The sequence below is a fragment of the Triturus cristatus genome, chromosome 4_1 (genome assembly GCF_964204655.1).
Source record: "Triturus cristatus chromosome 4_1, aTriCri1.1, whole genome shotgun sequence".
NCBI classification, from domain to species: Eukaryota; Metazoa; Chordata; class Amphibia; order Caudata; family Salamandridae; genus Triturus; species Triturus cristatus.
This window is the reverse complement of record NC_140585.1, coordinates 977,145,929-977,166,908: the sequence shown is the minus strand read 5'-3', so window position 1 is coordinate 977,166,908 and position 20,980 is coordinate 977,145,929. Positions and strand designations below refer to the sequence as shown.

Here is a 20,980-nt window from a genome sequence, read left to right as displayed (position 1 = left end):
AGTAACAAGAGCAATCATTCAGGAGAATTAACAATATAAACATTGACGTAAAAAATCTATGTATCTGTGTGAAAAGCAGCGCACACACGAGATACCGGGCATCTACCGGAAAAACAGCAGAGGCCTCGATGCGACAAGTATGGGCAACTTTGAGTAATACCGGCACAAACGCTGAACTAACAAGAGCGAACATCGACCATCGATACTACAGGAGGGCCAAAGTAACACGAGAGAACGTCTATAATAAAACCTACCAGCGCACACTGTGAAAGTGAAACACCAGCGAGATTCTATCCGCCGGTGGCAAATAGTGCGAATCTGTGAGAACTGCCACACAACACACTCAGGTTTACACACTAAGGTAGCGCACAAATGGACATCTAAGAGAAATATTACACAAAATCCAGCGCGGGCACACTTACTCACAAATACATACATTGGTGCACACTGAGGTAGTAATTCCGAAAATCTACCACAAACCCCATAGTATTATGGTGAAAACAGCAAGCATTTTACGAAATGCAAACTCGCACTCTTATATAACAGTGCACAGATATGCGTCCACGCTGGAAACAAGGGGGGAAACACGGCTAGAGAATGGTTGGTTCTCTTTAAAATTACTTTATATGAATTGTGCAAATGCGCATATAACTGTAAATTGACTTTAATTTACGACAATAAATAATTTTATTGCTGGCTGCTATGTATAAGAATTGGACCACATTCGAGGTCATATAATGGCGCGCTATTGTGCACGGTGCTTTCAACAGTGCTAAAGCTTTCCGCTTGTAGTTTCCAGCAAGTAGTGCAAATGATACGTTATGAAGTCTTCTGTTCCCAATAGTGCATTATTTGTAAAGCAATGGGGCAATGGATGTGCCGAAGCCAACGGTGTGAATGACCCTTGCACATTCTATACAGGGTTGGACTATACATTTCGTCCCCTCTGACACTGCATTTTCTGTCTCCTCTACAAGGTGCTCGCGCATCTCTGCATGTTTATCAGTGTGTTTCTCTGGCTGCTTTGCCAGTTGTCTTCTAATTGGCCAAATGTCTGTTTTGTGGCAAAGCTCGGGTATCAGCATGAATTGGGGTACACAGGTCAGCAGCCAATAATGGGTTATTGGTGAACGTCATCACCCAGGGTTCTTTTGTTCCAGCATCATTGTCTTTACAGAAGAATTTATAGCCTCAAGACAGGCCACCTACCGAGCATTCCACTAAGAAAGACTTATTCGTTTCCTTTTACTGCGACACTTTAACCTATGACCCCCGGACCTTCCGCAGGCCTTCCTGTTGTAATGTGGCATGTGGGTTTTAGGATAGCATGAGTTGGGAAGGTCAGACTCCTGAAACTGCTGCGAAAGACCCTTACTAGACTGTTGTGAATGAGGTGTACCTTGAAACCATATGAACGGTGATTTGTGCATGACCTAGAAATTTGCTCCTAAGAAGAGTCTTCCCTGGCTCCTTGGATCTTTTTATAAGTAGCAAAGAAAATGAGATGACACAGTGGCACAATGAGGTCATACAGAGGACAGCAGATTCCATAATCTCTCCTCTGCCCCTGTGACTAATTGAACTTAGCTGTGTATGGCATGTCTTGTGTGTTTTGCACATGAACAATACGAAGCTCCATACTTTTGCCGGATAAGCACAACGCTACGTACTGGCGGGAAGTTGCAAAGGATGGGACTAACTTATTTCTGAGCGATCACCTAAGCCATATGGGGAATGCAGGGTGATTTATTTCCTTGTATGAACATTGGTTGTGAGTTCCTAGCAAATGCATTGTTTGGGGGGGAGGAGGGACTCAATCTGGATCTGCTGCCCATTTTGTTCATCAGTAAATTTTCTGTTGCTATTACTTTTTGGTATTGCCTCATGTGCAGGTACAGTAGCTAGCAAAAGCCTCCTGCAATATGGTGTATGTCTGCTGGATCTTGAGGCAGGCACATGTGAAAATGTGCACATGGTGAAGGCGCACCAGGTCTATGTTTCAATTTCTATGCAGAAGGGAATGTGCATTGCTTGGGTAACTACTGCCGCTCATACAACCTCAAAGTGGCATGTGTACTATGTGTAATGCATGTCTATGTTGCTTGTCTGTTTCTAAGGGGTGGCTAGAGTGAAAGGTCATACAAGCAGTCTGCATGTTGCCATTTAAGTTTCCACTTTGAGCTATTGAAGATGCTCTTTATTAGGATCTTTCCAATCTTTATTTCGGCCATTTGGCCATAAAAGAAAAACAATACACATATACAATCACAATAAATCCAAACATTAAAACATTGGAAGTACATATGTTAAAAATACAATAAAAACTGTGCATCTAAAATTTTAAGGGGGACCCAACACCTTTAAAATGCGGTTGCGCATATGCCAAACATTAGTAAGAAATTTAGATAATGCGAGGACAGTTGGACCAGAGAGATCAGATTTTAAAATCCTATACATTGGAGCATATTCCCTGCCGCCCATATTCCTAATCAAGGGAAGAAGCCAGTATTTCCGCGCTGCCCTGTAGGCTGGGCAGAAGAAGGCCACGTGTAAATCGGTTTCCTCCAAGGCATCACAAGCCGGGCACTGCGTCATAGTGGGGGGCGATGACCAAGTACTTGTAAAGGACCGAAAGGGCAATGAGCCGTATCTCCATTGGAGAAACAGCTTCCTAGCAAGTACCGGAAAGATAGGATCCAATACCCTCTCAAACCTATAAAGGTCCTTGCTTTGCAAAAACACAGAGGATAGAGACCCTTCTGCCTGGGTAACTCGGGCCCTAGCTAATTTGCGTTCGTGGTATACGTTAGTCAGGGACCTTTTAGAGATATTCAGTGCGGCATTCGCAGGGTCAGTCCATAAGTCGGGGAGCCCTAGTTCCATGCAGGTGGATTGGATGTTTTTGACCCAAGGGATACGGAGCGCTTTTGGGTGGTTCAATAATTCTGCCAGTTCCGCCCTGTATGCTGCAAGATCATTACTGCTCCACAACCTACGCCAGAAGGCTATTGGTCTCAGGCTTATTTCATCAGAAAATGGTCGTAGACCGAGGTCAAGCCTCAAGGGGAGGAGCGGGGTACTGGGGGGAAGCGCGGTTATCTGTCTTATAAACTTGTTTTCTATTAATGACAGGCTATGGCATGGTGTGTGTCCCCACAGTTCCGCCCCATACATGATCGCTCCCCTGGCCTGGGCCTTGTATATCTGAATTAGGGCCCCCAGCGGGCGGTATGAGGAGCCGGTCATCATCCGGGCGATACCCCCAGTAATTTGTGTAAGTTTGAGGTTCGCCCTAATCTGGTGGGATCCCCAAGTCATGGTTTCATTGAGAGTCACACCTAGATATTCAAAGGTGACAACCCTCTCGAGCCGTGCTACTCCCAATTGCGGATTCGGCCGCAATTTTTGGCTCGGATTTAAAACCATGAATTTAGTTTTGGCCGCATTGATTTCTAGCCCTCTGTCCGTACAGAAGGCTACAAATGAATCAAGGATCCTCTGTATCCCCATGGGGGTTTTAGATAGCAGCAGGGTGTCGTCCGCAAACATGATTGCGGGCACCCTGCTGCCATTGAGTTTGGGGGCGTCAGTATAATCGGTGGCATTTAGGTGGGCGATTACCCCGTTGACGAAGAGGCAAAACAGGGTCGGTGCCAACACACAACCCTGCCTTACCCCTCGGTCAACGGGGAATCTATCGGTCAATTCCCCCGACCTCCCACACCTCACTCGGGCATAATTATTATGGTGAAGCCTCTGTAAGATTACTAGAATGTCCGGTGGGACGCCCATCTCTGCCAAGACGCTCCAGAGTTTTCCCCTGGGCACCAGATCGAAGGCTGCCCGTAAGTCCACAAAAATTGTGTACAGACTGCCGCCCTCGAATATTGCTGCCCTCCAATAGATGAGATTCAACCTAAAAGCCTGGTCCACTGTGGATACCCCCTTCCTAAATCCCGCCTGATAGGGACTAAGGGCACCCACCTCTTCCATCCAATCCTGGAGGCGATTCAGCAAAACCCTGCCAAACAGCTTCTGTGCTACGTCGATTAAGCTGATGGGTCTGTAGTTGGCCGGGAGGAGAGGCGAGCCCTTTTTAAAGATAGGGACCACCTCTGCCCCCAGCCAAGTACCAGGGATTTCCATGCCGCTTAGAACTCCATTGAAAAGGGCAGTAAGGTAGGGGGCCCATACAATGGGCTCCTGTTTGAACATATCCCCAGGTAAGCCATCCAGTCCTGGCGCCTTTCCAGAAGCAAGACCTGAGATGGCAGCGGTGACCTCACCCAGCGTTATCAACTCTCCTTCATAGCCTGGCCAACCAACCTCGGTGACAGTAGGAGATTCTCCCGGCTCAGAACTGTAAAGAGACTGAAAGTGAGCCTGCCACACCCCTGGGGCAATATTGGGCTCTATTGCCGATTGAAGATGCCCCGACCCCCCCTTCACTATCCTCCAGAACAGACGTTGGTTTTGGGTCGCTAGGGCCTTGCTAAGTTCTTCCCACTGATTTTCCTCCCACTCGGCCTTAGCGTGGGTAACTAGTTTCTTGTAAGCCCGCCTGCTTTGTCTTAGGCTATCCCCCCCTAGTCCCTCCTTAATAAGTCTGAGGAGTTCTGCTTTTGCCCTTCTGCATGCCGGACTATACCATGTTGTTTTGCCTTGTCGCCCCTGTCTAGGTTTTCGTGAGCTACTAGAGAGATGAGGGGCCGCAGCCTTTATAAGGTCCTCATGAGCCTTGTACAATTTAGCCCGGGAATCATTATTGCTTGCCTCGTTGTCCAAACTCCCCACAGTTTCCAAGATGGGAGTTATCCCATCATAGAGCATGGGGAGTTTGTTCTTACTTGTAACCAAGTGCTCCCACCTGATTCTTCTCCTACTATTTTCCAGGAGAAGCGCAGGTTTGTTCCCTTCTACATTGGTCACAGGAGCTTGAGGGCCAGGGGTGACCAGGTCGAGCTCGAGCGCATTATGGTCGCTATCTGACCGTTCCATAACCCTAAAATCCTGAATGGTCGGCCACTTCACTATTTGGGCCAGGACATAATCCAGGCGGGACTCTCTTCCCAGTCTGTTGTAGGTGGTTTTACTGGGTATATCTGATTTCATTCGCCCGTTACAGGCTCTGATTCCGAACTTTAGGGTTAGAGCTGTGATTTGTAATGCAAGTGGGGTCCAAGCCTTCGGGGGGGGAGCTTCCACTGGGGGGACTGCCCATCTGGCCTCTTCTTCCGATGAGAACCCCTCCAAAAGACCAGGAAGTGGCTCAAAATGAGAATTAAAATCCCCACCCACCACATAAAATGAATCACTCGGAAGTTCAGATATAAAGTTCGTGAGTTCATCTATGGTCGGTGATTCCTTTGCAATTCCCACTGGCCTAGAATAGATGTTAATTAACACAAGTTTGGCTTGGTTAGGCCAGGATAATGAAACCACAAGAATGTCTTCTGAGTTAGCCGGCAGCCGTGTTGCCGTGCAGCCTAGATGCGATGCAACCCAGATCGTCAGCCCCCCTGACGGACGGCCCTTGCCTTCCCACCTAGCTGGGATGGAAAAGGACATGTAGCCTTGATGACCATAATTCTCTCTAGCCCAGGTTTCCTGGAACATACATACATCTCCAGTCTCGATGTAATTTACCCAGTCCGGGTCACCCAGTTTGTTGGCCAGTCCAGCAACATTCCAGCAGATTAGCCTTAGGTGTTCGGAGGTGTCAGTTGCCGTGCCAGAAGGGTTGGAGGAGATGGTTACAGGTGCCGCTTCGATCAATAGTTCTGGGACATTACCGACGGTGGGGGCAGATGGCTCAGGGAGACTGCAGGGGCCATTTTCCAGGAGCTCTGGACCATTTAATAGTTCAGTAACATTGCCAGCACTACGGGCGAGTGGATCAGAGGGTCTGCAAGAGCCATTGTCCGGGGTCACCGTGACATTCAATAGACCAGGAATTTTACCAGCGATCGGGGGAGATGGATCAGGAAATCCGTTGGTGCCATTATCCAGAGTCACTGGGCTGTGAGCAGAGAGTCAGTCAACCCCATCCAAGCTGTTCAAGCAGTTAAAACGATTGAAGTGGAAATAGGGTGTATCAGGCACTTGGAAGTTAGGGTGCTGTGCATAAGCTTTGTGTCCGCGTCTACGTTCCACCCTTATCCATTCGTCATGCAGAGGAGCATAGTGCATGCGAATAGGAGGGAAGAAAAAGGATACTGGGCGGGTCTGGATGGTGGAATCCAATGAACGATTTACTCCTTCACAAATATGCAAAACGGTGCCCGGATCTTTAAAAGTTACCAGAATGCAGTCCCCTATTATCGTTTTTCTGGTCTTCCCTAGCCAAGGGACCCTTCTAACCATAATAATCTCGTTGTTAAAATGAGATGGTAAGGGTCGGTTCCAATTTAGCCACTTGATCACCTTTTTCTTTAGGGATTGGTAATCTTCATTTTCGCCAGTTCTTAGTTGAGGAGCACCTGCTAACACCACCGTTAGATTATTAGCTTCTGGCGGCAGATCTGGTCTCCGTGGTCTTGGGACTGGTCGCCCCGGGGGAAGAAGGAGGGTGCTTCCAGCTTCAGGGAGGCCATCATTGGTCCCTGTCTGAGAGCTTTGGGGGGCAGAGTCTGTTGGTTGTAAAGGCCTATAAGTTGGATTATTACGCGGTGGCTGGACTGGAATAGCCATTAGTTGCTGCAGGGGGGGAGCAGTAGGAGCACCCCGGGAGGGGACTATGTTGGTACCCTGTAAAGCTCCTGTTTTAGGGGCGTTTCCTACAGGGAGATGAGGTCCCACATTCTTGGATTGCTTACTAACTAAGGTATTTAGGGATGTCTCTAGTATAGTCAGCCTTATCTCAACCTTTTTCAGGCTGTCACTAATAGGCTGCAAGAGGGAACGAAATAAGAATTCTATACTCCCTATAGATGTGAGAGGGGGGTTTGTGTTGGATGTGTTGGCCACTGGATCGCTGTTAATAGCAGCTGTGTTGGGGCTTGGATCTTTGGGGGGGGACAGCGATAGGCGCAGTCTCATTGTCCTTCCCAGATTGGAGTGCATTTTTATGTTTTTTGCCAAAATCTAGGTGAGATAGTTTGGTTTTCCCCCGCCCCCCCATGGACTTCCTACTGCGTTTGCTAGGTGGAGGCATGTGCATCTCCACCACAACACTTTGCTTTGGCTTGCTCTTCTTATTTATATTCGAGGGGGGAGATTGGGTAACCAGGTTAACTGGAGTGTCAGATGACAAGAGTGGAGTTGTGTCTGCGACTTTTTCAGGGAGCATGCCAGGGGTGCTTGGGATTTCCCTAAGTAAGAGGGGGAAGTCCTCAAGGGTCGTCGGATTCAAGCTATTGGGGGGAGTACCCTCCTCTTGAGAGATAGGATACAGGATAATTTCAGTCAGGGGTCTACTCTTCATTGATTCAATGGATCGCCGACGGTCCGCCCTACGTCTCTCTAGGGAGTTTTCTTTGCCCCCATCTCCTTTGGCGGGTTTGAAGTAATTGTCCAGCGTCCCAGTATTGCTACCCCCCTCCCTTGCTGGAGTTTCACGTGCTGCAGGTGAGGGCATCACCTTATGCACAAGCAGAGTTCAACCAGAGTTTGGGTGGAAAGGATAAGGGGTATGGGCCAGCCCGGCCTCCTTTGGCCCCTGACGGCCACAGACGGTCCCGCCCTTGTCCCGGGCTTCTCCCGGCGAGCTCCCGCACGCTCCCGCGCAGCGGTACTCACGCGTTAGTTTATAGCTGTGGTGGAGGTGGACTGGTCGTTGGGGGCGGGGCGGGGAGGGAGAGCAGCCCAGGTGGAGCGGGCGCGGGTTGCTGGGGCTCCTGGGAAATGGAGTCCCAGCCCTCTTGCTCGCAGCCCTCGGCCCCTGGTGTACCCCCGCAGCAGCTTCAGCCCAGGAAAGCGCCCCTCTGCGAAGCGGGACCCGCGCAGCGGGTTCCGCGAGGCGTGGACAAAGTTTCACAGAGTGTCCTCAGGAATCCAAAACGGCAGAGGCAAGTTTGTTAGAAGGTCCCACGAACTGCAGGGCAAGCCGGTATTTAATTCACCTGGTCGTTGGGGGCGGGGCGGGGAGGGAGAGCAGCCCAGGTGGAGCGGGCGCGGGTTGCTGGGGCTCCTGGGAAATGGAGTCCCAGCCCTCTTGCTCGCAGCCCTCGGCCCCTGGTGTACCCCCGCAGCAGCTTCAGCCCAGGAAAGCGCCCCTCTGCGAAGCGGGACCCGCGCAGCGGGTTCCGCGAGGCGTGGACAAAGTTTCACAGAGTGTCCTCAGGAATCCAAAACGGCAGAGGCAAGTTTGTTAGAAGGTCCCACGAACTGCAGGGCAAGCCGGTATTTAATTCACCTGGTCGTTGGGGGCGGGGCGGGGAGGGAGAGCAGCCCAGGTGGAGCGGGCGCGGGTTGCTGGGGCTCCTGGGAAATAGAGTCCCAGCCCTCTTGCTCGCAGCCCTCGGCCCCTGGTGTACCCCCGCAGCAGCTTCAGCCCAGGAAAGCGCCCCTCTGCGAAGCGGGACCCGCGCAGCGGGTTCCGCGAGGCGTGGACAAAGTTTCACAGAGTGTCCTCAGGAATCCAAAACGGCAGAGGCAAGTTTGTTAGAAGGTCCCACGAACTGCAGGGCAAGCCGGTATTTAATTCACCTGGTCGTTGGGGGCGGGGCGGGGAGGGAGAGCAGCCCAGGTGGAGCGGGCGCGGGTTGCTGGGGCTCCTGGGAAATGGAGTCCCAGCCCTCTTGCTCGCAGCCCTCGGCCCCTGGTGTACCCCCGCAGCAGCTTCAGCCCAGGAAAGCGCCCCTCTGCGAAGCGGGACCCGCGCAGCGGGTTCCGCGAGGCGTGGACAAAGTTTCACAGAGTGTCCTCAGGAATCCAAAACGGCAGAGGCAAGTTTGTTAGAAGGTCCCACGAACTGCAGGGCAAGCCGGTATTTAATTCACCTGGTCGTTGGGGGCGGGGCGGGGAGAGAGAGCAGCCCAGGTGGAGCGGGCGCGGGTTGCTGGGGCTCCTGGGAAATGGAGTCCCAGCCCTCTTGCTCGCAGCCCTCGGCCCCTGGTGTACCCCCGCAGCAGCTTCAGCCCAGGAAAGCGCCCCTCTGCGAAGCGGGACCCGCGCAGCGGGTTCCGCGAGGCGTGGACAAAGTTTCACAGAGTGTCCTCAGGAATCCAAAACGGCAGAGGCAAGTTTGTTAGAAGGTCCCCTTGCATCATGTTGTATTCCATTGACATTTCGTCACAAAGGCATGGCTTTATAACCATATGCAACACATTGAAAGGATCCGTACCATTGTTGTACCAATGCTCCGTAAAGTGTAAATTCAATGGGTGCCACCCCATAAACTTTACACGGATTCTTAAAGGACTGCAGTGTTTTCTCCTCATACATGCCGTCCCTTGTCTGTATTTCTGCTCTGGCCACGGACGCCCGTCATATCATAGTCAATGTGGCACAGTCTGGGAGAGACCACAATGGTAGGTCTGGAGTGTTATGCAGTCTGCTGTACTCCTTGGTTATGGTGCCCCTTGGTGCATTAGGTGAGGACATTGCGGTCAAAACCAACCGATGACCAAAGTGCAAACAAAATCTCCGTAGCATGATTTAACACTTTATGTCATTTAGAAAATCGCACTATTTGTCCACTCTTTTTTCAAAATTTTCACGGGGGAGACCCCCCTTCCCGAACCCTCAATAGGTTGTTCGACTCGCTCGCTACGCTCAATCGCCAAAGAGCAGTATGACAATAATTTTACACCTCACCACTTTCAAATGTCACCAGCCGCCACTGCTGTAGACTACGGCTCTTTGCCGCTACCTCACTCACAGAGGCTAAAGAACAGACATCTCCAGGTCGGGCCAGTAGAGGGAGCACATCCCTTCCTGGTCACTAGGAAAAGGCTAACTTGTGCCTGGCAAATTTCACTTGTTGTAAAATTCCAGCTTTCCCTTATTTCATCACTGTATTGTGTAACCCTCACTTTTGTTGTTTTATTCCCTTTCCCAGTTCCAGTTTCCCTTTCCCTGATAGTTTTACCTCCCTTTCTGGTAGATTCTTGCTTCGTAGTCCTTAGTTGTTTTGCTCTCATTGCTGCATTGTTTGATGGTCCTCTGGGTGCTTCCGGGCCTCTGGGTACTTTCTGGTGCCTTCATGGCTTGTTAGCAATATCTCCTTTGAAGTACTTGGGGAGATCCACTGGCATCCCACCTGTGTATTCTTTCCAGTGTGATTCCCTTATATATATTAATTTGTGCCACTTGTTCCTCCAGGGCCTTCAGCCTGACCCTGAGATTTCCTATTACAATGCGATCCATTTCAAGTGTACGGGGGACTCTACCGTGATGAACATCTCAGTCGTGTGGTGTGTTTCTCCCTCGACTTCCCGTACCCCTTTTTCTTGTCGTGGACTGATCCAGGGTTTTTCTTTTTTAATTAAAAACAAAAGGTTTTATTGGAATGGAAACATAAAAGCAGAAGAAAGGCAACACTGAGAAGATTATAGCAGAGAAGTAAAGAAAAATAGATACATTTATCCGATTCTGAGCCCATCGTTGTACAATGACTTAAAATGAAAAAAAGAACAATTCTAAAAGAAATCTAGATGCTGCCAACTCTGGTACTCTCTACCTTCCCACCCAAAGTCCCCCCAACTGCACTAAACAGCAATATCAGTCTACGTGAGGTCAATTCATGAGGTACATAGAAATGCACTAATCTTTTGCTCTCTCTTACCTGGCTAGATGGAGGACCATTGTGAACCAAATTGATCTCTAATCCTCCTGATTCAATGAGTACTGTGCCAAATGTGCATTAGTTACAATCACTCTTAACAGGCACAACTAATGCAGGGCTTGCAGGAAGTCCAGATCAGAGTTTACATCTGCCATTTCTTGCTACTGATCCATTCAATCCCAGTACTGTGAACTCGATGTGGCATGGTAGTCGGCGAACCAGCTAGTAGTCTAATCATCTGAGCCCAGGTTATGAGGTCCTCCATTAACAACTTCTCTGCCGTTGCCAACTCTACCATGGCCTTAACCCATCTGTCGACCCCTGGCAACCGAGTTTTGAGTTAGTGCATGGCTATTCTCCTCTTCGCAAGGACCATCACTCACAGCTGAGGTTCCCTGGCCATCCGGCCTTTCTTTCCTTTGGGAAGATGTCCTAGCAAGCAGTGCCTAATTGTGAACTGCACTGTTCATCCCATATAATGTTAGAGGTATGACAGTACATCAGTCCAGAAGCTTTGTGCTACATGGCATTTCCAGGTAAGATGTATGAAATCAGCATCCTCTTCTTGACAGTCTGGACAGCAAGAGGATCGCGCAGGATAAATCTCACATAACTTAGCAAAGGCCAGATAAGTCATGTGAACATAATTGTATGGGATATGTTTGAAGCATGCAGTACTGGACCCCTGTTTCACCCCTAAACACACTTTATCCTATTCTACCTCCGTGATTTGATCCGGCACCAGTTCCGGATGATGAGTTATGGGTGGAGTATTACTGTTGATTCTCAGGTTTTGTTAGGGACACACTTGCCTCTCTGCACTGACTTGACTTGGCCACATGCACATTGATTTTGAGGATGCCATAAGGTATGTGCACCCCCCTATTGTTCGATGAGTATCTATTAGATAATGTCCTGAAGTCTGGGGCCTTAATAACTATGTCAAGTGCTATAGCATACATGCATATTTGGGTGGGAGGTGCAGTGTTTCAGGAAACACACGTGTGGTGAAGCTATTGTAGAAATGCGTAGGAAATGGAGAGAGTAACTGTATGCCACATCTTACTCTGGCTTTGCCATAGGATGTCTTACTTGGATAGCGCCAGGAGCTCCTTTTCAATGAAACGATACCTTGGAGGACCAAGAGGGCAGATACCTAGTAGTGCTGGGTGCTATAGACACATACGCCACTTTTCTGGTTAATCTAGATGCCCCAAATGTTGATTATGGTGAGTTCTTCAGAACAATCCCTAGGATTACAGCCCCTTACTTGCAATCAAAAATTATTTGGGCTGGGGACTTTAACTGTGTGCTTGATGGGACATTGGATCGTCAACCCCTAGGGAGCTCACCAAGTATACCATGTCCCGATTCCTTAGAGGAGTGATGGAGAAACTGTATTTTATAGACGTCTGCATTGTTGCCCCCACAACTATAAGATACTCATGCTCCAAACATGCTGCAGGAACACATAGCAGACTGGATGTTTTTTTAAGTATGCCACCACTACAAAATACAAGGAGCGAATTACCCAGCCACATATTTATCGGACTGTTCCCCGTTACGGATTACGTATAATGGCAGGCATGACATGGATTCCACTGGCTTCAGGAATAACTGCAGAGATATTTTGATACTAACAAGTTTACAGCCAAGAATAGAACCACTGTATAAAAGGCAATTAAAGTAGTGATCACGAGGGAATGTATGTCCAAAACATACGGTATAAAAACGCATCTAGAGAAAACCCTTTTCGCCTTGAAACAACATATTGAGAAAGTGGAGGCGGGTCTTCCCAGGTACCCTGAGAAAATGACCGACTGGATAGGCCTCACGGAAGATTCTTGACCGGGATCTTCAAAAGATAGACACAACATGCACCCATAACAAGACTTAAGGATGAACATGGGGCAGAGGTTTTGATACCGCTGGGTATAATTGATGCATCTGCTGTGCACCTCTGGCCGACATATAGACAGCCGACTGTCTGCGGTTTGCAGCAGGGGGTTGCTTAAATTTCTGCTCTTTCTATTAAAAGAGCTTCCTTGGAGCAGAGGAAAATGATTAATGTCCCAGTCATGAGGGAAGAAATTCTTGCGGCATTACAATCTATGCCTTGGGCGAAAACCCCAGGGGTGGATGGGGTCCCTGTACAATTGTATCAGGCCAACATGGGCCTGTTGGCGGAACAATTGGTGGAAATCTATGTCGTGGCATTTGAAACCAGAATCCCTGAGACCATGCGTGAGACTACCAATCCCTAAAGTGGCTAACTCCTAGGGGATCTTGTTATGAGAAACAGTGATAGAAATGGCCAAAACATGCGAGAATAATAAACAGAAGAAAAGAACTGTTGCCCTGATTGCTTAAAAGGTGGTAGCGCAGCCTGGGGTATTTTGTGCTGATGCCTGCCTATCCCTCTGCAGGTGAATGTAAGAGAAGGGAAACCGGGCACCTTGTTGGATGGACGTGAGTGGAGCTATTCCATCCATAGCAGGGCATTGCCTCTTTGCAATAAGTTGTCCCACAGGGAGCTGTACAACGGACAAGAGCGGGGAGGGCCTTGCTACCGGACGTCACCAGATGTTCTTCTCAACCATCCAATGTGTCCTTGAGGCCCTTGGCAGTTCACAATGAAACACATACTAAAAGCGTGGTGCATGCTGAGCAACAACTCACTTGTTTCGTTAATTTGGTTCTTAATGCTCTTTTATTGCTCACTTGTGACCGAAGTGCTACCTGGCCCCCCTATTTCGTTGATTTATGGTTATTTTAGTTTTCCTGCACTTTTGTACCTTTTATTTGCAACTTTGATTGTCGGAGTCATTGTGTCACAGAACCTGCCTGGGCAAGCAGCGAACATGCACGACACGTCCAGAGGCCAAGCATGCTCTCAGCTCCGAAAAGCTAGTAAGATTGTACATTACACTGCTTAAGCCATGCAGCCAAATGTTAAGTTATGTTAGCAAGAATGTCTATATCGCACGTACACCGAGAGGTTTCATGGCGCTTGCTTTGGGCAGTGTCAAGGCAGAGACAGAATTACGCATGAGCCTGCTCAAACAGTCATGTCTTGAGCATTTTTCTGAACCCCAGGAGGTTGTTGCAGGACCGGATTACAAGTGGTAGGGAGTTCCATAATTTAGGGGCCAGATAGGAGAACCTACACCCTCCCTGGCGTTCGAGCTTGAAGGGAGGGGTAGATCGCAGCTGGAGGTGGGCTGAACGCAGATTGCTGGGGGGGACATGCCTCGATATCATGCAGCTGATGAATTTAGGGCTCCGACAATGCAGGGCCTTCAAGATTAGGCAACCGGCCTTGAAGGCTGCATGTTGGGCGATAGGGAGCCAGTGAAGTTGTGATAGTAAAGGTCTGGCCGATTGCCATCTAGGTTGTTTGTGTATTAGTCTCGCAGCTTGGTTCTGTACCAGCTGGAGATGTTTGAGTAAAAACAATGGCAGGCCGAGGTAGATAGAATTAGAAAAGTAAAGATCAGAGAGTACCAGAGCAATCACTACCTGTATGAGAGCGGTCTGAGTGAGCAGGTGGCTAATCTTCCTGATTTTGCTCAGCTGGAAGAAGCAGGTAGAGACCACTGACCTTACTTGGCCTCTGAGTGAGAGATCAGCATTTATGGTGACCTCTAGGCTTTTTACGGAGGGGCACGGGGTGCACCCTTACATCAGAGAATCTTTCTCTGAACACATTTATGCAGAATTGTCACAAACTGTAAACACACTTGTCACCAAACCCGCCCAACAAATCCTCTCAGGGCCTTTCTTAGCATTTGTTCCAGAGTTGAAAATAAAAAGAAATGTCTGAATGCCTTCAGGGCTTTACTAGGAAACAAAAAACTACATCTTGTAGCCGTCACAGAATGTTGGTAGACTGAGGACTGTAGACTGCATATAGAGGATGTAATCCCTCCCCACTATGTTTTTCAGTCAAGATAGGAAATTAAAATCAGTTAGAGGAGTAATGATCATTCTACTGCAACAACATGAATATCACCTGTTATAATGGAGTAGAGATCGTCTCTGTGACCATAAATTTACAAAACCCAAGAATGGCAGACCAATACTAGTATACCACTCTCCTAACACACACAGTACCAGTTTTTAGAATGTCTGGACAACATTCCGATACGAAATTCTAGTTTTAGAGGACTTTAATTTGCATTCTCTTAAATTAAAGCCCTATTGTCATGCATGGATTCCTTGGACCATTTAGCCCCTACCAATCGTGCAGGTCCCACTATCGACCTTATTTTCTGGTTGCCTGACATAGCCTCTATCATAATAGGCCTCTTTCTGTTTAAACCAAGCAGATCACCCCTTTATTCTTTTAACACACATGGCTACGTAATTGTGGTTCGGATCCTTAAGTATTCACCTTGTAACCAGAGAATTAAAATCTGGACAAATCTATGGAGTCCTGATTTTGAAGAAACTGTCAAAACCAATTTAAAAAACTGTTCGGCCCCTCATCCATTGTCAGAACTTCAATTTCATTCAAAGGGCATTAATAGAGCCATATCATCGTCACTTGATGCTCTAGTCCCTAAAGAATGAGGATTGTGGATCTGTGAAGAATAAACAGCCTTCTGTAAATGATTCACTCTCACTCTTAAATCAGAAAGATCAGATCTGCGTCTCCGAAAAACCCAACTAGAAGTAGTTCAATCTTTTTAGAGCAAACAAAAGAAGATAGAACTCCACAAAAGTAAACTTTTCCCCCTTTTCTCTTAAATCATTTTTCAGCGTAGCTATTGACATGGTCTTAGGATCGAATGAGTAATTTCATCCTAAATTTTTATGTAAGTCTGATCAGACAGGAGATGGAGTCTAAAAAGAAATCTTCATTATTCCCTTTTCTTTTTCATTTTTGTCATTGGTTCTTTTTAGCCACAACGGCCTGTGGAGGTGAAGGCCCATGGTATGTTGCTAATGGAGGATCTAAAGTGTTGCAATAGCCCCAAAGAATGCTGTATCCTCCATGGTCCATGGACTGGGGTCTGTTCCGGGCCCACGGGGCAGGTGCAGCTCATACGATGTTTTCCGCATGTCTCTGTCACTTCGATTTCCTCCAGTGGTCTCCTGTTGCCACTCTTCTCATCTCTGACAGCTTGTATGTATGTCCACATTCAGCTGTGTACATCACGAAGCACCCGGCTGGCGTTCCCATGCACCTCTGCTGTCTCCAGGTTTCCTCAGTCCGCCCTTTGCACAAATCAGACCAAGGTCACCACCACAAGGGCATCATGATAATATTTCCACAATCCCATCCATATAAAACAGGCATGACATTCAAACCAATAATAGTATATGTATAGCCTTGGCAGGGCCTTCCAATTGAAGAATGTTGCCATAATGGAGACAGGAATGCACAGATTCATTCTTCATCATCTTGGCGTCCTTAAATTCAACAACTGGAAAAAAAAATATTTTGTCTTTTCAGTTTATAACAACAGCGATTAGTTACTAGTAACAACCCTTTCTGTGGTCAGAGAGAGGAGGGTATGCCCTCAGAAGCAAGACCTCCATTATGATGGAATTAGGTTTCGAAAAATTGGTTGACATCCACCCACTGGTCATTGATAAGTGACATACAAACAAAAAGTACCGTCAGAGCAAGATGCTGATGACATCTAAGATATACCGTTCAAGCTAACAAATATCTGGTTGTCGCAATACATGAAAAAAAATCAAGAGGTAGTTAAAGGCAGATTATTCTTGTGGGACTTGGCTAAGGCCTAAAAAGAGGAAGAGCTGCTGTTGGGTGCCTATCTGACAAGTAGGACTGATCCCTTTTACATCTATACACAATCTTATATACGGAAGGTCTTAGGGGGTGTGATCGTCTGTATCAAATGCTACTGATATATTAAGTAATATTAATGCTTCAACTCGCCAACATCAACCTCCATCCTTATGTCAATCAAGATAGATAATACCATTTGTTCCAGCTCATTCCAGGACGTAAATCAGCCAGGAAATTGTCAAAGGATTTGCCTTTGTGTAGCTCTGTACTTGGTTAGCTACTGTACACTTCAAAACTGCTGCTGTGAAATGGAATAGTAACTTATCATCTGAATTAAAATAGGATATATTTGGTACTGGGAAAACTGCGGTGGATTCAGAATCAAATCCTTCCTTGAACTCAAAGAGCCATTTAGTACTTTGTAAATATCCTGTTTTGTGAATCAGTTTAGCCCAGCAGGGGTCTTGAAATTAGGTTTCCACTGCCCGAGATCTTCAGAGTTTATTAACTATGGTCACTATCTCGCCTAAGTTTCAGCTATCATTATAAGCACCGATCCTTTCTTACATTGTAGCTCTGATTTTTACCACCTTATCAGCGAAATAGTGCGACAGATCTTCACACAATTCTAGATGCACTTTGATTGCAGACCTTAAAAGTATTTATTCTGCCAAGATCATGAACCACCCTTTACATGCAATATCTAAGCAGCTAATATGCACTGTGTAAATACTCATGCATTACTAAATTGATTGTCTTTATAATCTGCACAGACCAGCATAATTCCCTCTGCAGCTACTTTTAGAATGGCTACTTTTGAGTTTCATAGAAGTTAATTAAATGCTATAGCAGTTATTAACATATATAGGAGGATTACGTTTTACTTGTAGATGTTTCATGTTGCCACTTTCTCAAAGGCATTCAATGGGCCTTCTTTCAAAGCACAGAAACCTATTGAGGGATATGCACAATCATTTGAAGATTAAGCCACTTGCAGAAATCACAAACGTGATAGAAAGAAGTGATTTTCGTCCCCTTTGAACCCATTGAAGTGCACTTTGGTTCATAAAAGCTCCCTTTGTTTAGAACATTGATAGAAATGAGAGTCATCTGCCCAATGAAGATTGACGGGATCCTCAGTCCTTATTAAGGACCTCTGTGTTAAAATTGGATTCAATAAATGGGGCACTGCGGGCTTAGCAGCAGATATCAGAACATTTATTAATCATAAATCTCCCAAAACATATCTGGTGAAACGGTGTGGTGCAAAGATTTAGATCACCCATGATCAGAGCATGATCCAAACAGCTCATCCACTTAGGAAATTCAACAATGAATAACAGAATGAATGCGCACCAATGGATCCAGGAGACAGATGGTTGGTGGCCGTAGATCCATTTTATTAAAATAATACATTATTGCTAATATAGCAGTGCGACACAAGTATAAGAGTTCAATTAACTTTACAATTATCTGCTAGTAATTTAAAATTGCCTCTTTACCTTTAATACTACAATTCTTGAAAGTACCAAACCTTGTTTAAATCGCTAACCTTGTTTAAACCGCTAATAACATGAATTCCCTTGCCCTCAGAGCTTAAATAGACAGTTGTGCCAATGAGTAATAGGGAGAAAATAGTTCCATCAATTACCCTGCTCCATACATTTTTGATAAACAAATGTTTGTGTTTATTGATTGACAAAATAAAGAACATACACCAGCCTTACAGTCCAACACCGTAAAATCCAGGACTTAGAAAAGGAAAGCAGCACCACAAGATTTACCAGCAATAGTAAAAAAACGCATAGGAGTATAAAGCTGGACGTTCCCTTTATGACTACTCCACCTCCCCCAACCATTTCCCCCAAACCCTGCGGTACTTCCTAGGACACCTACGAGCCTCGTACATGACCTTCTCCTGCGTGGCACACCAATCCACCCCAGTCCTCCAGCATCCAACGCACGGAGGTTCGGAGAGCTTCCAGGAGGCCGCAATGTCTCTTTTTGCAACCACCATTGTCATTGTGTAAAACAATTTTTCATTCCGTGACCCATCCAGCCCATCAGTGATACCCAGGAGCACGTGCTTTGGGTCATGGGGGGACCTCCCACCCCAAAACCTCGGTGAGTTCCTCCTCAATCTCCCCCCAGAACCACTCCAGGTGGGAACATACCCACACCATATGGAAAAAATCTGCGGGGTCGTGACTGCACCAGGCACAAGCAGAGGTTGGGCTAAGTCCAGCCCGGTGAAGGCACATCGGGTGAGCCATACACCCTGGCCACAGATGAACGCCAAAGGAGTTTGGCCGTCTCCAGCGACAACTGCTTGATTTCTGACTGGAGCCAGGCAAGGAGTCTGGCTTCAGTAGAGGCCCGCTCGAGGCGCAAGGCTTGCGCCTCACAACTGGTAATTTGTTCTGCTTGGGCCTGTCGCTGACGTTTGAGCTGGCCCTTGGCGAACCCCCTAATCGTAGCCTTGCCCGCCTCCCACAGAACGCCCGGGGAGGAGACTGATCCGTCGCTGGAGAGGGGAAATATTGTTTAAGTTCCTGACCCACTGCCTACCGGAACTCCTCGTCTTGGAGAAACCAGGCATTAAGTCTCCATGTCTGCCTCATGAAGGCGGGGGGAGGGCCCGTGTGAATCACCACCAGGGAGTGGTCCGAGATACCACATGGGAGGATGGCGACGTCCTGGACCGCGAGGCAATCTCTTGATGGAACCAAAATGGCGTCAATACGCGCTTGCGTGTGGTGCACTGCCAAAGAGTGTGTGAACTGCTTAGAATGTGGGTGCCATGTACGCCAAGCATCACATAGGCCCAGGGACTCAGACCAGGTCTTCAATTGTTTTGCCTGTGTAATTCTACTGGAGGAAGAAGGACCGGTCGTGTCAAGGTCAGGCGAGGAGACCGCGTTGAAATCCCCCCCCCCCCGAGATAAGTGGGGCCCAATGGTAAGGACACCAGGAGATCTGTAGATTTAGCTAAAGTCGCCGCCAGCATTGACGGAGGAGAATAGAGCGATACAAGGTTGATGGGGCTCCCGTGTAACTTACCGCTGATGGCCACAAATGTACCCTGGGCATCAAGGGTTGTCTGTACAATGACAAGGAGAAGGAGAAGAGAGCGCTTCATTAGGATCGCCACCCCTCGGGATCCCCGAGTAAACCCCGAGTGCCACGCCCCATCGTATCCATAAAGCGCTAGGAAGGGGCAATGGTTACCCAGCAAATGCATCTCTTGCAACAGTAATAGGTCTACCCCAAGGCAGTGCGCATAGCGCAGGGCAGCCATCCGCTTGAAATGCTCCAGGAGGCCATTAACGTTCCAAGACAAGACGCTTAGAGAAGTATTCGATAGAGTTATATCTTGCATGGTGACATGGTGGAATGGCATGGCAAGTGGGTCCCAGAAGGGGGGTCCACATCAAAAAGGAGCACGTGAGGGTGTAATGCATCGTCCAAAGGGAAGTCTATGTACGCCGCCGGATGCAAGTCCGGGCACGATATGAGTGTTGGTGCAATGCAGAGAAGTGCCCCGCAGGGGTGCGTCAGGCGTATAGGTGAATAGAACAGTGTGATTGTGGGTCCCGCAGGGGATATGGCGTTCCAGCTGGATATCAGCAGATCCATCAAGGTGTCTGGAAGGAGTTCTGCATGTCTCTCGGAATGCAAATCAGGGTGTCGTGTGAAAGCTGGTGCAGCGAAACTAGGAAATAAAACAACCACAAATAAAATCAAAACACGGGACACCCTGCTCCATACTTACCTTCATCCCTCTGGCTTTCCCTTATTTTCCCAGAGCTGTGCTTTTGTCTGTCAATGAGACAGCAGGCCCTGTGCTTGGAAGGGCTCCTAGAGCCGCTGCCAGCACAGATGGAAATCTCCCTGTCTGCATGGGTCTGTACTGTTCTTTGAGGTGCATGAGAAGTAACATTTGGTGGCACCACAGACTCGACCGCCATTCCTGCACCTTCCTCAGTTCAGTGGGGGAATTGTGGGAAGACAGGGAGACAACAGGTCTCCTCACACCATCCCTGCTCTCAATGGGGTCTCTCAAGACAAAGTATGTGGCAGATGAGCAGCTGCCCATCCACAATATGAAACCGCAGTTTTCACTCCTAAGATGGAAGAGAAGAGGCAAACAAAGCTCCTTCTCAACGACTGTAAGTCACAATAGTCAACAAGCAAATTCCCAATCACTGCATAGCAGTTCTAGGCTGCAGCTAATGATGAACACAACTATAGCTGCCAGTAAATAGCATCACATATGGACCCCGTTTCCAGGGGAGGAGAGTAGTAAAATGTTACTTTCACAAGATTGCCAAATAACATTTCTCATCCGCTGCTTCTTTTAAAGGCAAAAAACTGAAAATTAAGCTTTGGGGCAATTTAAGTCTTGGCTATTTCTGTGAGGCTGTGCTTGCGAATGAGTAACTAACTATGTAGTGCACAGAGACATTCAAGCCCTCTGCTTGTAACAAGGTTGC

At 47.7% G+C, this 20,980-nt stretch overlaps 1 protein-coding gene across 4 annotated transcripts in view; it reads right to left on the bottom strand.

Annotated features, from left to right (window-relative positions):
• The window catches only part of LOC146855927 (uncharacterized), a 651,622-nt gene that overhangs the window by 95,162 nt on the left and 535,480 nt on the right, over positions 1-20,980 (bottom strand). The window lies entirely within an intron of this gene.